The sequence below is a fragment of the Uloborus diversus genome, chromosome 6, assembly GCF_026930045.1.
Source record: "Uloborus diversus isolate 005 chromosome 6, Udiv.v.3.1, whole genome shotgun sequence".
In the NCBI taxonomy this organism is placed as follows: Eukaryota; Metazoa; Arthropoda; class Arachnida; order Araneae; family Uloboridae; genus Uloborus; species Uloborus diversus.
In genome coordinates, this window is record NC_072736.1 from 51,653,073 (window position 1) to 51,666,427 (window position 13,355).

Here is a 13,355-nt window from a genome sequence, read left to right on the forward strand (position 1 = left end):
ATCGATCCCCCCCCCCCATGGATAAGTGCCTAAGAACGTATAGACACGCGAAATTTCCATTTTGACGATTCCCGAGTTAATTACGCGAGTTTTCTCATGACGTCTGTATATACTTATGTGCTTTATGTATGTCATATAACTCAAGAACGGTATGTCCTGGAAAGTTGAACATGGTACGTAGACTCCTAGTAAGATCCAGATGTGCATCTCCCCTTTTGGTTGCATTCGGTGTTTCTAAAAGTGTCTTTTGCCCCTTTTTTGGGGGAAATCATTGTTTATTTCGATGTAAACTCAATTGGTGTAACAATTTGGCTGACACTTGGCGATATATCGCCAGTCGTTTGGTCGCCAAGTTTTTTCGCCAACTTGGCAACAAATTGAGTGTTTTTTTTTTTTTTTTTAATTTATTTTTTTTTTATCTGGTTTCATTTTAGCGACTCTTGGTAATATTTAGAGAGTAAACTATTGAATCACATTAAAATTGCCAATAATGGGAAAATGGCATTAAATTGGAATAAAAGGAAGTCATGTGACGCACACATCAGCTCGTTTTTCTATTGGATTCTTGTTGCGTTTTGGTTGCTAATTATGTAGTATTGAATTAAACTTGTAACTATTTTTATTATCAATGCATTACAATGCAATATGTACCAGGGTTTTCTCCATTTGTTGAAGAAAATCTGGATTTAACACTTCTGGCAATGGAACATTCTAATCTAGAGCGTCCCATTGAAGTATTCAACACAAACCAACACGCCATCTTTTAATAAACAATCACTCAAATATACAGGATCAGATATCAGAAAAAAAAGGAGTACTCTATTTTTTTTTTTTTTTTAAGTAAAACTGCGCCACTTTTTTGTTGCACATTACGCTAAGTTTCATTTCACATGGAACACATTTATTTATTTAAACTCTACAAATCACCACCGTACCGACCCTGGTGAGAGTTTAACCGGATGTGGTGACTAGGGGGGAACAGAACAGTTCACGAGCGACAATTGAACTCATTTATTGATTAATATAAATTTTTGGAAAATTGATTTTATAAATTTCATAAAAGTTGAAATCCGATATTCCTTTCTAGCAAAAGTATAAGCAACTAAATGAAACGGACTGCAAACCATTAATTTCCGAATATAAAAGTAATTCCTAATATTACTGCTACATAGCAGTATTTAGGGGAGTATATAAGAAAGTTTTTAGCATATTCGTGTTTGAGAGTTTTAGCAGTTGTTAGCAGAGTTGATAAGCAGAAAAATAATCAGAGTTTCAGGTTAACCAGTCAAGTTTAAGCAGATCAACGATGTTAACGATAAATACATTCGTTATTCTAATCCCACAATCAAAAATTGCTGTTTCGATGGTCAATTTTTTCTGACATGTGCTCAAATGAAATTTTGTTGCATATATAATTATATATATATATATATATATATATATATATATATATATATATATATATATATATATATATATATATATATATATATATATATATATATATATATATATATATATATATATATTTCTATACACAATTTCATAAATGAAAATATTTCAATTTTTTTCTCCGATTTTTCGTTTTACAATTAAAATTAAATTATTCCTTCAGAACGTTTTCTTCACCATTGTTTTTATTATTATTATTAAATAATCAAAGAAAATAATTGCAACGCATTTTTCTCAAGATTTAATCTTTCACATCATTTCCAAAGAAAAAAATGGAGTAAAAAGTTTCCTTCCAAAGCAATTCATTTTTTTTTAATTCTAATGTTTAGATGAATAGTTAAAACGAACTAAAGAAAATTAGAAATAAGGACAATGTAGGAATATTCCCTCCATTGACACTTGTTCAATTGCTTCCTGTTCGAATTTCATATCAAAAGCAATTCTAGCCACATTGTTTCGTTTTCTTGTTCTGGTTTCGGAGTAGGTAGAACGTCTTTTCTTGTCTCTGAAGTGCATTTAAATGCATGACGATGACCAAGCGGATATCATTAATCATGTTTATTTATTCGTATCGGTAATTATTATACCTTCTCATTAAAATACAGGGTTAGCATAAAAGAACATCCCGGTTTTAAAAATTTATGTTTCATAAACTATTATACAGTGCTGGCCAAATTATTAGACTAAATTTTTTTGTACACTATTTGTACTAAAATACTATTTATTTTACTGTTAAAGTACAGTACATACTGTACACTGACTATTACGTTATTTTAGCATAATTTAATGTTTGCAGGTGGCAGCACTGCTTTGCTTATGTTCTTTGTTTATCTACCTACCGGGAACATAACCTCAATCAGCTTAAACAGTTCACTCGTTCTTTTTATTAGTTTGTTCTGTTATATTTAAAGTTAGTTTTAGGTAATTAGTGAGTATGTGTATGTGGGTATACATAATAGTGAGTATAAACAATTTTTTACCTCCTTTTTTAAAAAGTTAAGAAATGGTGTAAACCTTGTGAAAAGTATGCCAAGAAGACTTAAAATACTGTACTGAAGGACCCCGTGACCCTTTCTCCACATCTGGAGTTTACAAAATTCCGTGCTCCTGTGGATCAGTTTATGTCGGAAGTACGAAGTGCAGCATCAAGACACGCCTTTCTGAGCATGTTCGTCATTGCCGTTTAGGAAACTATGATAAGTCAGCAGTAGCCGAACACAGCCAACAAGAAGGAGTCCACAACATCAAATTTAAAGACACAGAAATCTTGGCTACACCATCTCATTACTTTGCCCGTCTTCATCGCGAAGCTACAGAAATTTTCAAACACCCCTTTAATTTCAACAGAAAAGAGGAGAATTTCAATTTACCAAAAACATGGCACCCTACCATTAGATCCGCTAGCCACAACACTCAAAAACATACTGTGGTCCCATCCAATCAGAAACCGGTAGCCACCAGGGCTTGTGAATCCCATCCAATCAGGTACCAGGATCACCCAGCGGCTTGAATCTCATCCAATCAGGAACCTTATTCCAACATCGGCTTGAGAACGCCTCCCAATCAGGACCAGCAGCCCAGCAGCAGTTTGCTTAAATACCGGAGCCACCGAAGCCAGGAATCAGTCTCACCAAACTCAAACCACTGATGATGGCTGCAGCAAAGCAAGCGAAACGTCTGGAATTTCTACTGCAATTAGACCACGGCCAATAAGCCCGGAAATGTTATCTCCCCATATAAGACTTAAAATGCTCATCAATAACAAGGGAATGCAAATTAAATATTATATAATTATTTCACTGTTCGTTAATGTGTCTATAGTTATGTAATCAATCAAGAATTTGCTTTTAAAGCAGTCAGTCTAATAATTTGGCCAGCATTGTACTCAGCACTATAAATCATACAAAAAAAAAAAAAATAAATAAACTGAAAGTTTTTTTCACTCACAAATGTTCGATATGTGTGCCTTTCGAAACGCGACACACTTTAACATAGATTTTGGAGTGTTTCACTGTCAATTTTTTGTAATGCTACACATATCCGATCTTTCAGTTCTTGCAATGTTGGTTGGTTTGATTAGGTTTTTTGGAACAAGATAGGGTTTTTGGATTGCAATGTTGTATAGAATGGTGATGTAAAAACACTGTCTTTGTCGAAATCTCCTAAAACGATCACATGGGGTTAGGTTTGGGGATCTAGCTGGCCAACGCATAAAGGGTAAATCGTCATTACCTGCACTGCCAGTCCAGCGTTGCGGAGCATCAGTGGCGCAGCAAAAGGGGGGGGGGAGGAGGTTGGAGGTAAAAACATCCCTAGAGGATTTGATTTTAATACTGTTGCCAATCCAAATACAGTAGTTAATGCACGTGTAAGGACTGTTTTGACCAAAAAACCCCCTCCAAAGGAATTTCTGGCTGCGCTAGTGTGGAACTGTCACATTTAAGTAATTACGCACGTTAAAAAATAACTTTCACAGTTGATCTTCATTTTTATGTATCATTTATAGTGGTAAGTAAAATAGTTTATGAATTATAAATTTTTAAAACCGGGATATTTCATGCTAACCCTGTACTATGTAAAAGGGAACTGTGGACTAAAGTTATGCAACACCTAAGATATAGCTACACTTTTTCCAAAGCATAAAAATACTCCTCGACATTTTTTGGAGGAGTGTAATTCATTTTGTAGGCATAAAATGTACGAAAACAGAGGATAAAATAACTTCTTTGGGAAATTTGAAGATTTCAGAGAAAAACGATTTTTTTTCTGCTTTGATTTTTATGATTTAAAAGGTTTCATATTTTGCATTCAAAAAAGATAACATATTGGCCGGCTACACAAGAGACAACGTAGTTGAATCAACTTTTGAAAAAATATCCTGTAAACTTCTTTTGCTTGTTTTACGCAAAACGTTCCAACCGTTTGAGGAGTAATTTATCAAAAGGAAGCATATCTATTTTCCAAAAATATTCAGGAGGTGAGGAAAACGAATTAGAGTAAGAACAAAATAGTTTTATCAACTTTTCTAGGTACAGAATTGAGAGCAAAAGCACAGAAAATTATGGCCCAGAGTAAGAAATGTTTGTGTAAAAAAAAAAAGAAAAACGAGTAGATATCGCCATCTTAATTTTGGATATGTGCCCTTTTGAACGAAAACCAGAATATTGAAAATTCCAATTTCACCAAAAGTCTAATATTTCACCTTATCATATTCTCTTTTCGTTGTACATAAACCTAAAAGTAGTGGATTAAAATTTGAAAATTTTGAACATGTGTTTCTTTGTATCTAAAAGTCTTCGCACTACAGATTCTTTCAGGAAATGTTCCCTTTTGTTCAAATTAAAACATGCAGAGGACGGATTTGTTACCTTCTGATGAAAAAGAGACACTTTACCCTCAAATAAAATAGGATTTTCCACGTTTGGACTATATCGATATGTTCCCTTTTGATAAATTACCCCTCATTTGTCGTTGTTGAGTCACGTGACTTGGGGTCTTTTGGTCAGCTTTTGCTAAGCCAATGATTGGATTTGCTCCCTCCGTTTTAATTCCTGTTCTAAAGTCGGACCCTGATAATAATAACAATAAATTTCTAAAGTTAGTCAGTATTTTTTTTTTCTTGCTCTTAGCGCTTCTTCAGAAACGAGACCCTTGAGCAGTTGCCCTGCCTATACTGCCGTGGGCAAGTAAAGGGCTGTAACTGCAAATTTTTCTTTTTTGAGCAATCACATTGCTTATTGTTCTCACTTGACTTTTGAATGACGTTCCTATGATTTTATTTCCCACCTCCCCGCCTGCGTATGCAGCACCACCGTCGACAAACCCCTCACGCAGCGTCTCCAGGTTGCGTCCATATCCTTCACACACACGCACGCACGCATATACATACTCACACACATACACACCCATGCATGCACACAGGCACAAACACACGCATACACACATCGCATGTACACATGTCGATGCCTGCACACAGACACAGACACGCACACACACGCACACGCATACACACACACACACAAACACACACTCACCCCTGGACACAAACACACACACACACACACGCCTACATACGCAAACACACTCGTGATTGCGAAAAACATAATTTTAATTCAAAACGTCCAAATTCAAATTATTATTTTTTTTTTTTTTTTTTTTTTTTTCATTTTTGTCATTTGTTATGCATAAGCTTTACTGTAAAAGCTCAGTTGGTTTCCGCTGAAAAAAAGCGCAAAAAAAAAAGTCTAATTCCAACGCTTCCCGATTTTAGTATTGAATCTTACACACATTTCTTCAAATATCTCGAAAACTTATTTCTGCAGATACTGCCGTTTACTTGCCCATGGCAGTAGAATCCGAAGATCGACGCTCTGATCCTATACACAGATTGTAGTTCAAAGTATTCATATCTTCTCAACTTTTCATTCTTCAGTTATTAATCTTATATTACGTCTAATAATATATTACTTCTTACAAACGTCATATTATTGACATCAAAATTAAACTTCCTGTTTTATTTTCCCGCGTGATTGAGATCAAATAAACTCAACAAAAATCGACAGTGATTGATGAGTGAAAGTATGGGAAAATAACGATGACAAAAATAAAAATCAAAACTGAGCTCCGGAACCGGATTCCAATCTACAGAATCATGAGGAGTCACTTTTCCTCTGGACTCATTAGTTTGTCTCTTCTCCAACTACAATTTCTCTGATAATTTACAAGGTGCAATAACAAAAGAAAAGAATTTTAGCGAAGCGTAGATCTTTGTGTGTTCTTCTTTTGGTTAATAACTTCAGGCAACTGATTCCACGCGTTAAAGGATGATTCACTGTTTCTAATGAAGTTTGTTTTATTTTTCAATTTTGGGAGAGAATCGAAAGTGTGTAAATTATTTTCGAAGACAATTTTTATGTAATGGTTGTTCACTACTTATTTACGGATTTTTAGGGGTGTTTGCTCATATATATATATATATAGAGTAAAGCCTTATATGCTTAGATCATAGTATGGAAGGCTTTAGTAGAATGATTCGGAAGCGGGCGAACCTTTTATTTATTTATTTTTGATAGTGGAGAGTTCTTTTTTTTTTACGCAATCATGATTGCTTATTGTTCTTACTTGACTGTCTTGAATTCCTATAATTTTAATTTTATCCCCCCCCCTCCTCCCTCTGCAGCACCACCGTCGACCGGCCGTCTCACAATGCTGCTCCTCCAGCGAAAACCGTCTCCAGGTTGCGTCCATGTCCTACACGCATACATACACGCACCTACACACACACACACACACACATACACCTACACACAAGCACATACACACGCATACATACAGACATCTACACACTCACAAGCACATACACACGCATACATACAGACACCTCTAATACACACACACAAACACATACACACATACATGTAACTTCCCACACACTCATACCTGCACACAGACACAAACACACGTGCCTATACACACATACACATACCCCCCCCCCCCACATACAACTTCCCACACACTCATGCTTGCACACAGACACAAACACAAATGCTACACACACAAACACACATACCCCCACACACACACACAAGCACACACGCCCAGGGGTGCCCATCCCCCCCAAGCTCAGTGGCGCAAATCCCCCCCCCCCCAAAAAAAGTTCTCGCTTTCGAATCGGGTTAAACATACGTTTTTAAAGTGTCTAATTTCCAGTCGAATTCACGGGAGGGGGGGGGGGGGGTAGCGTTCACAAATAACATTTTAACTTAAATATTGTTGGATTGTTCCGCCTCGCCTTCCCAAAATTTACAACATGGACCTTGAGCAAACAAGTTCTGGAGATCCCTGAGTTTTGCTGCACGTTTTTTTTTTTTTTTTTCAAACGTATGAATAATTACAGGGAGAGTGGATTCAACTTTCTGTTTAGGGATGGAGTCATTACTAGATGTATGCAATATGAACCTTGAAACGGAAATATAATAGTCACATAGCTAGGGGGTCCGTGTCTCCCCCAGAAAATTTTCGAAATTGTAGTTTAAAAACCAGTTTTAGACGATCTCTGGTGGTGTTTGGGAGGTAAAAGGTTCGATGGCCTCTTTCCGGTAATTTTCAATATTGAAACGTCAAAAAAGTAATAGTCTACCGTTGTGTTAGGGAGAGGGGCGGTTCGGGGGCTCTCCTCCGATAAGTTTTCGAAATTGTAGTTCTAAAAACTCAGTTTTTGACTATCTGTGGCAATGTTAGGGAAAAAAAAGATTCGGAGGCTCGCTCCCGGAAAATTTTTACGATAAAAGTCTTAAAATTTTAATCTATCTATGGTTAATGGACAAAGCAGTTTTCTGAATTTGATCCTCTAAAGTTACAATTGTAGCTATGAATATAAAATGTAAGACGATCTTTAATAATGTTGACGAGAGTGGGGGGAAGGAAGAGTGGCGCTCCGCTTAAATTTTCGAACTTGTAGCTTTTTATAAAAGCGCAGTTGTAATAGATCTTGATCAGGGTCGTCGCTAGGTCAAAAAACTGGGGTGGGAGGGGGATGTACGCATTTGGCGGCCCCTTAATTGTTTCAAACGCATGTTCCAATATGCAGAGAGAGATTTAGCTTCTGGTTTAGCAGGGATAGTCATTTTACTAGACCATAGTACTAGCAATATAAATTTAATTGTAAGGAGAATATTCAACCAGAAATAGGGGGTGTCAGAGGGATAACTCCTGGCATTTTTTCGAAATTGAAGATATAAAAACGCAGCTTTAGACTATATTTTAAGTTGGAGAGGAAGTAGAGAGGAGGTCCAATTTATCCTCTCCCGATAATTTTTACCCGAATTTAGGTTTCCAAAACACAATCGTACATTACATTTTATTATGAGAGGGGGGGGGGGGTCCGGGGGCTCTCCCCCGGCAAATTTTCAAGATTGTCAGTTGAAAAACTCGGATTTAGACGATCTATGGTGATGTTACAGGAGGAAGAGACTCGGTGTCATCCCCTGATAAATTTTCAAACTTTTTCGAACTCCAAGCACGCAATTGTGAATTATTTCTGATTGTGTCAGGTAAAGGGGGGCCCAGGGGAAAAATTGGAAAATTGTAGTTCAAAAAATACAGTTTTAGACGGTTTACAGTGATTTTACGGAGAATAGACATGCAAACGCCATCCCTCCAAAAGTTTTTGAAAATGAAAGCTTTAAAATGTGGTTGTGGACTTTTTTTTAACGGAGTGCACCGCCAGTTTCTTGAAATTAAAGCTGCGAAAACGTAATTTAAGCTTTACTTCACTTACTTCACTGAAGGAGGAGGGGGGGGGGAGTCTTGAAGGGGCTCGCGCACAGAAATGTATCGAAATTGAAGCACTAAAAACGAGATTTAAGACGTTTTTCGGTGATGTTGGCGAGAGAGAGAGGGGAGCATTTTATCGAAAAATTTCCGATCTGTAGAAAACGCAGTTTTAGAAGATTTTTGATAATGCTAATATTAATGGGAGGAGAGATTCGGAGTCCTCTCCTGAAAAATTTTCAAAATTGAAATTCAATTAATGCAATCGTACGCGATTTTAAATACTGCTAAAGAGGTAGGGGGGGGGGATCTCCCTCGAAAAAATTTCTGAAGCCTTAACAATAAAATTTTTGAGGATCCTTGGTAATATTAGGAGGAGGACAGGTTCGGGAAACCTCAGGGAGTTTTTTTAAATTAAGGTCCAAAAGTCGAAATTTATTCGGCCGTGAATGATGATGATTGATTAATTGAGAGGGCATTTCTCGGGGACTACGTTGGGAATACTCTCATGGTTTTCGAAACTGCAGGCCTAGATACTCATGTGCAGGCCATCTTTAATGACGTTAGGGCAAGGAATGGGGTTTGAGAACGTTTTCCCGGAATTTCTTTAAGGCTTAAGTTTTAAAAACTCAATTCCTGATCAGCTTTGGAGACGTAAAAAGAAATAATTGTAGTTCACCTCAGTTTGAATACGTCCCTGTCATCATTTTAAATTTTAATTTTTGATAAACATATTGTGATAATAGTTTCTTCCCATTTTCCTTTGCCAAACACCTTTATTTGCTTGGATTTTACATAGCAAAATTGTCCATTTCCAGCCTAATATTTTTGTTTTCTTAAAATACAAGCGTCTGCGGCCCGAGAAAAGAACTTTTAACATTTTGAACGGATGTGGTAATTTTGTGCGATACCTTAGGTCTTATTTATTCCACATCATTTTATTTTAAATGTTCCTCCTGCATCTCTTGATTAAGCTTTGATTTACATACGATTTTTACGTTCAAACATTTAGAACTTCTGGTGTGATCATTCATCACAATACTTTGAATCTCTCTTACCATTAAATTATTTTTTTCTCTCTCTCTCTCTCTCTGTTTCAAATATATTTCGGCGACCCAGGCATTTTTCTTCACTTATCAACGATTTTCAGAACAATATTTTTCATTAAAAGAATTACATATGGGAATGTTTTGGCGGCCCCTATGAAACCATCCTATTTATTTATCTATTTCTTTTTTTTAACTAAAGAACCATGAAGCATGGTTTTGTATAACCAGGGCCTCCGAGAGACAAAGCGTGCACTATGTTAGTTTTGTCGCCGGTTCTCCCTCCTATTATGATAATTTTACTCATGCACAATATTTAAGTTTGAGCCAGGCACATAGTTTCCGACTAGGCAGACATACCCACTCTGCGACCAAGTGAATAGTGCACTGAATACTATTTTTTGCGTTAAAAATGTTTGAAGCGCACATTTCCGCGGCCCTTACTTTGATAATCTCAATAATAAAGAATCATGGATATTCCTAAATTGTATTGTAACGTTGCATTTTCCATTCAAATTTTACTGAAAAATACTTTTTGTCACTATTATTTCAGTTGTTCTTTTGTATTTACTATTTTCATTTTTTTAAAACAATGAAGAGTTTCTCTTTTTCTTCGTTTGTTACATCGCCAAAAGGAAATTGGCGGCCCCCACTTATGAAAAACTTGTAGCCCCCCCCCCCCCCCCTTGGCGTCGGCCCTGATCTTGATAATGTTAGTGGAAGGTGAGTTTCGGTGCAATTCAACCGGCAGTTTTCTGAAACAGATACTCCAAAAACGCAATTCTAGGATTGTCTTTGATTGTGTTGAGGAGAGAGGGGGGAATCAGTGGCACTCTCTTATAAATTTTTCATAATTGCAGTTCTAGAAACGCAGTTTTAGATGACTCTTGATGATAAGGATGGTTTTATTCGGGCGTTACAGTGAGGGGCGCTCTCCTGAAAATTTTCCAAAACTGAAGTTACATAGTCAAAAAGGATGGATAGCACAATGATACCCTGTGACAGATATTCTTCGGAAATCCTTAAAAATGGATTCAGCTATTCAGCACACATGGAAAATCAGAACTCGAGAATTTTAACGAACCAAATATCCTTCTATGCATATCAAATACATTCTATGCTTCCATCAGCGAAAACCAACATCACTGAAAGTTTTAATAAAAATCATCTAATGATAAATTGAACCAATCAGTTTAAAAATGATAGAGTAAATGATAGTAAAGTGAAATGAAAAATTCTACTTAAACTTCAGCTAGTTTATGAAAAAACTATAGTAATTGTCGATTAGAGAGATTAAAAATATGTTATTCGCAAACTTCAAAACTAGTTCTTAACGATTGTCAAGGTGCAAATGAATCAACGAAAGATCAGTGCATAGTGGTCAGAATTATTACAAACAATAAATTTAGGAGAGGGGAAAACCTTTAATTTTAGTCATTTTTGATCTCTCCCTCTCATCACTGTCACACGTATTCATCATGCAGAATTGTGCTCCGAAAGATTTATAATAAATTAAATAGAAATCAAATCGTCTGATCAAGCTTTGAAACCCCAGATCAACCCCATCCCGTCTGTGATGTTCCCTTTATTGAAAAGAGACATGGGTATTAAATTTTGGAAAGAGTACGCGAAAAAAGTATTACTTATGCATCTATTTCTTGTTGAATAAGTTTAAAAATCTTTTTATTCCAAATATCAAAAATTTCATGTTCTAAAAAAAACCAAAACTGAAAAAAATATCCCCCCCCCCCCCAAAAAAAAAAAAAAATTTCATGGCGCAACTTGCGCCATAATCCCCCCCCCCCCTGTGGGCACCCCTGCACACGCCTACATACACCACACACACACGTGATTGCGAAAAACATAATTTGAATTCAAGGTGTTAAAATTCAAATTATTTTTTTTTAATTTAGTTCATGTTAGTAACATTGCTTGCCTTGTTTCACTTTTTTTTTAAGTGAAGCTTTTTATGTGAGGGCATTAAAATTCTGATCGCAATCATTTGTGTCACATAAGCGACGTAGTTGTTTTTCAATTGTTTCCAAAAAAGTAAAAAAAATAGTAGTTATACAGTTAGCTTTGTTGCTAAATTTAACAAATTAATTTCAAGGCTGAACAATCAAGCATAAATTTGTGGATTTGAGGCATTTAAAATTTTTTATACAATGCAGGTTTCTGAATATTTCAGTGACTTAATTCATCAGTTTGAAAGTGTAAACCACATTACTTAAGTTCAACTTTGAAACTGGTTTAACTGTTATTCACGAGATTGAAATGATTTAATTGCTATTATTTTTCCTTGTTTTTGGCAACAACTAAAAAGCGGATTTCGTGAATTGTTTAGTTTTCTGGTTGTTTATAATATATTTTCTTCATTAAAATCAGAATTCTGTTGTAAATAGGCTTAAGTAAGGCGAAGAAAGGAACAAGAGCATGAGAAAACGTGCGGGTGAAGTAGCAGTTCAGAATGTAAAATAAAAAGTAAAGATGAAAGTTTCACTTCTACGACACACAATTCTTGTTTTACTTTGGTATATGTTGACAACATTGCTTATCACGTTTCACACATTTTCTTTCTGTTTGGTAATCTTGGTAACCGTTAAGCGGGAAGTTTACCGAAGCATCTCCGTAAACATCTGCATTGACATGGAGCAGAATTCAGCTGTTTCATGGCATGGAAGGTGTTTACACCAATATTTTTGACTCTTAAGATTTCAATGTAACTGTATAACAAACATTCTACACAACAAACACTATGTTGAAAATTGAAGGGTAAGACACGCCCATTTCCGAATATCCCTGTGCACACGATATAAATTATAAATGAATTATTATAAATTCAAATAATTGTATTAACTGCCAGGACGTATTTTTTGCATTTGTGGAGTTGCTGTTGCAGGTAGTTTTGAAAGAGATAGAATGCAAACTAACGTATTAATTAGATACACATATTCAAATCATTTGAAAATTCTTCTTCCAATGCTTTGCAAAGAAGTAGAAAAAACTGCGATAGTTTATTTTTTGGTTAAACTGAGGACAAAAGTAATTGTTTTCTTACGTTCATTTAATACGCAATATGCATTTCAGTTAAATAAAAATTTTCAACCGATATTAATTACAAATATAACTACAGATGAGTCTATTTAACGACTTTCAAGGGACTGCAAAGAATCGTTCTTAAGTAGAATGCGTCCTTAAATAGAACGCTTTTAAAATTACAATTTAGTATCCAGGGCCATTAAAAGCCGTCCTTAAATAGAGAAAATCGTTAAATAGAGCGTCGTTAATCAGTATGCGAAAATGAGGAAAGTTGTATTTTTGCGGTACCTATTATTTAGGGAAAAGTTGATCAAGAGTTAAGACGCTAATAAATTTTAGCTTGCCAAAAAAAAAAAGGAAAGAAAAAGTGTAATAAAAATCAAATTTTTTCCTTTTTGGAATAGGTCCTAAGGTTAGGCTGTTGGAAAACAAGGTAGTTAGTTTTAAAAAATAATTAGTATGAGATTTAAAAAAATATTTTCTGGAAAGTGAGCAAAGTCCCTGTTTCGCACAGCCGGTTGGGTGAAAATGGGTATTCATGAAAAA

At 35.6% G+C, this 13,355-nt stretch overlaps 1 protein-coding gene across 1 annotated transcript in view; it reads left to right on the forward strand.

The window, feature by feature from the left end:
* The window catches only part of LOC129224756 (solute carrier family 12 member 2-like), a 273,588-nt gene that overhangs the window by 164,171 nt on the left and 96,062 nt on the right, over positions 1-13,355 (forward strand). The gene's annotated exons all lie outside the window — the stretch shown is intronic.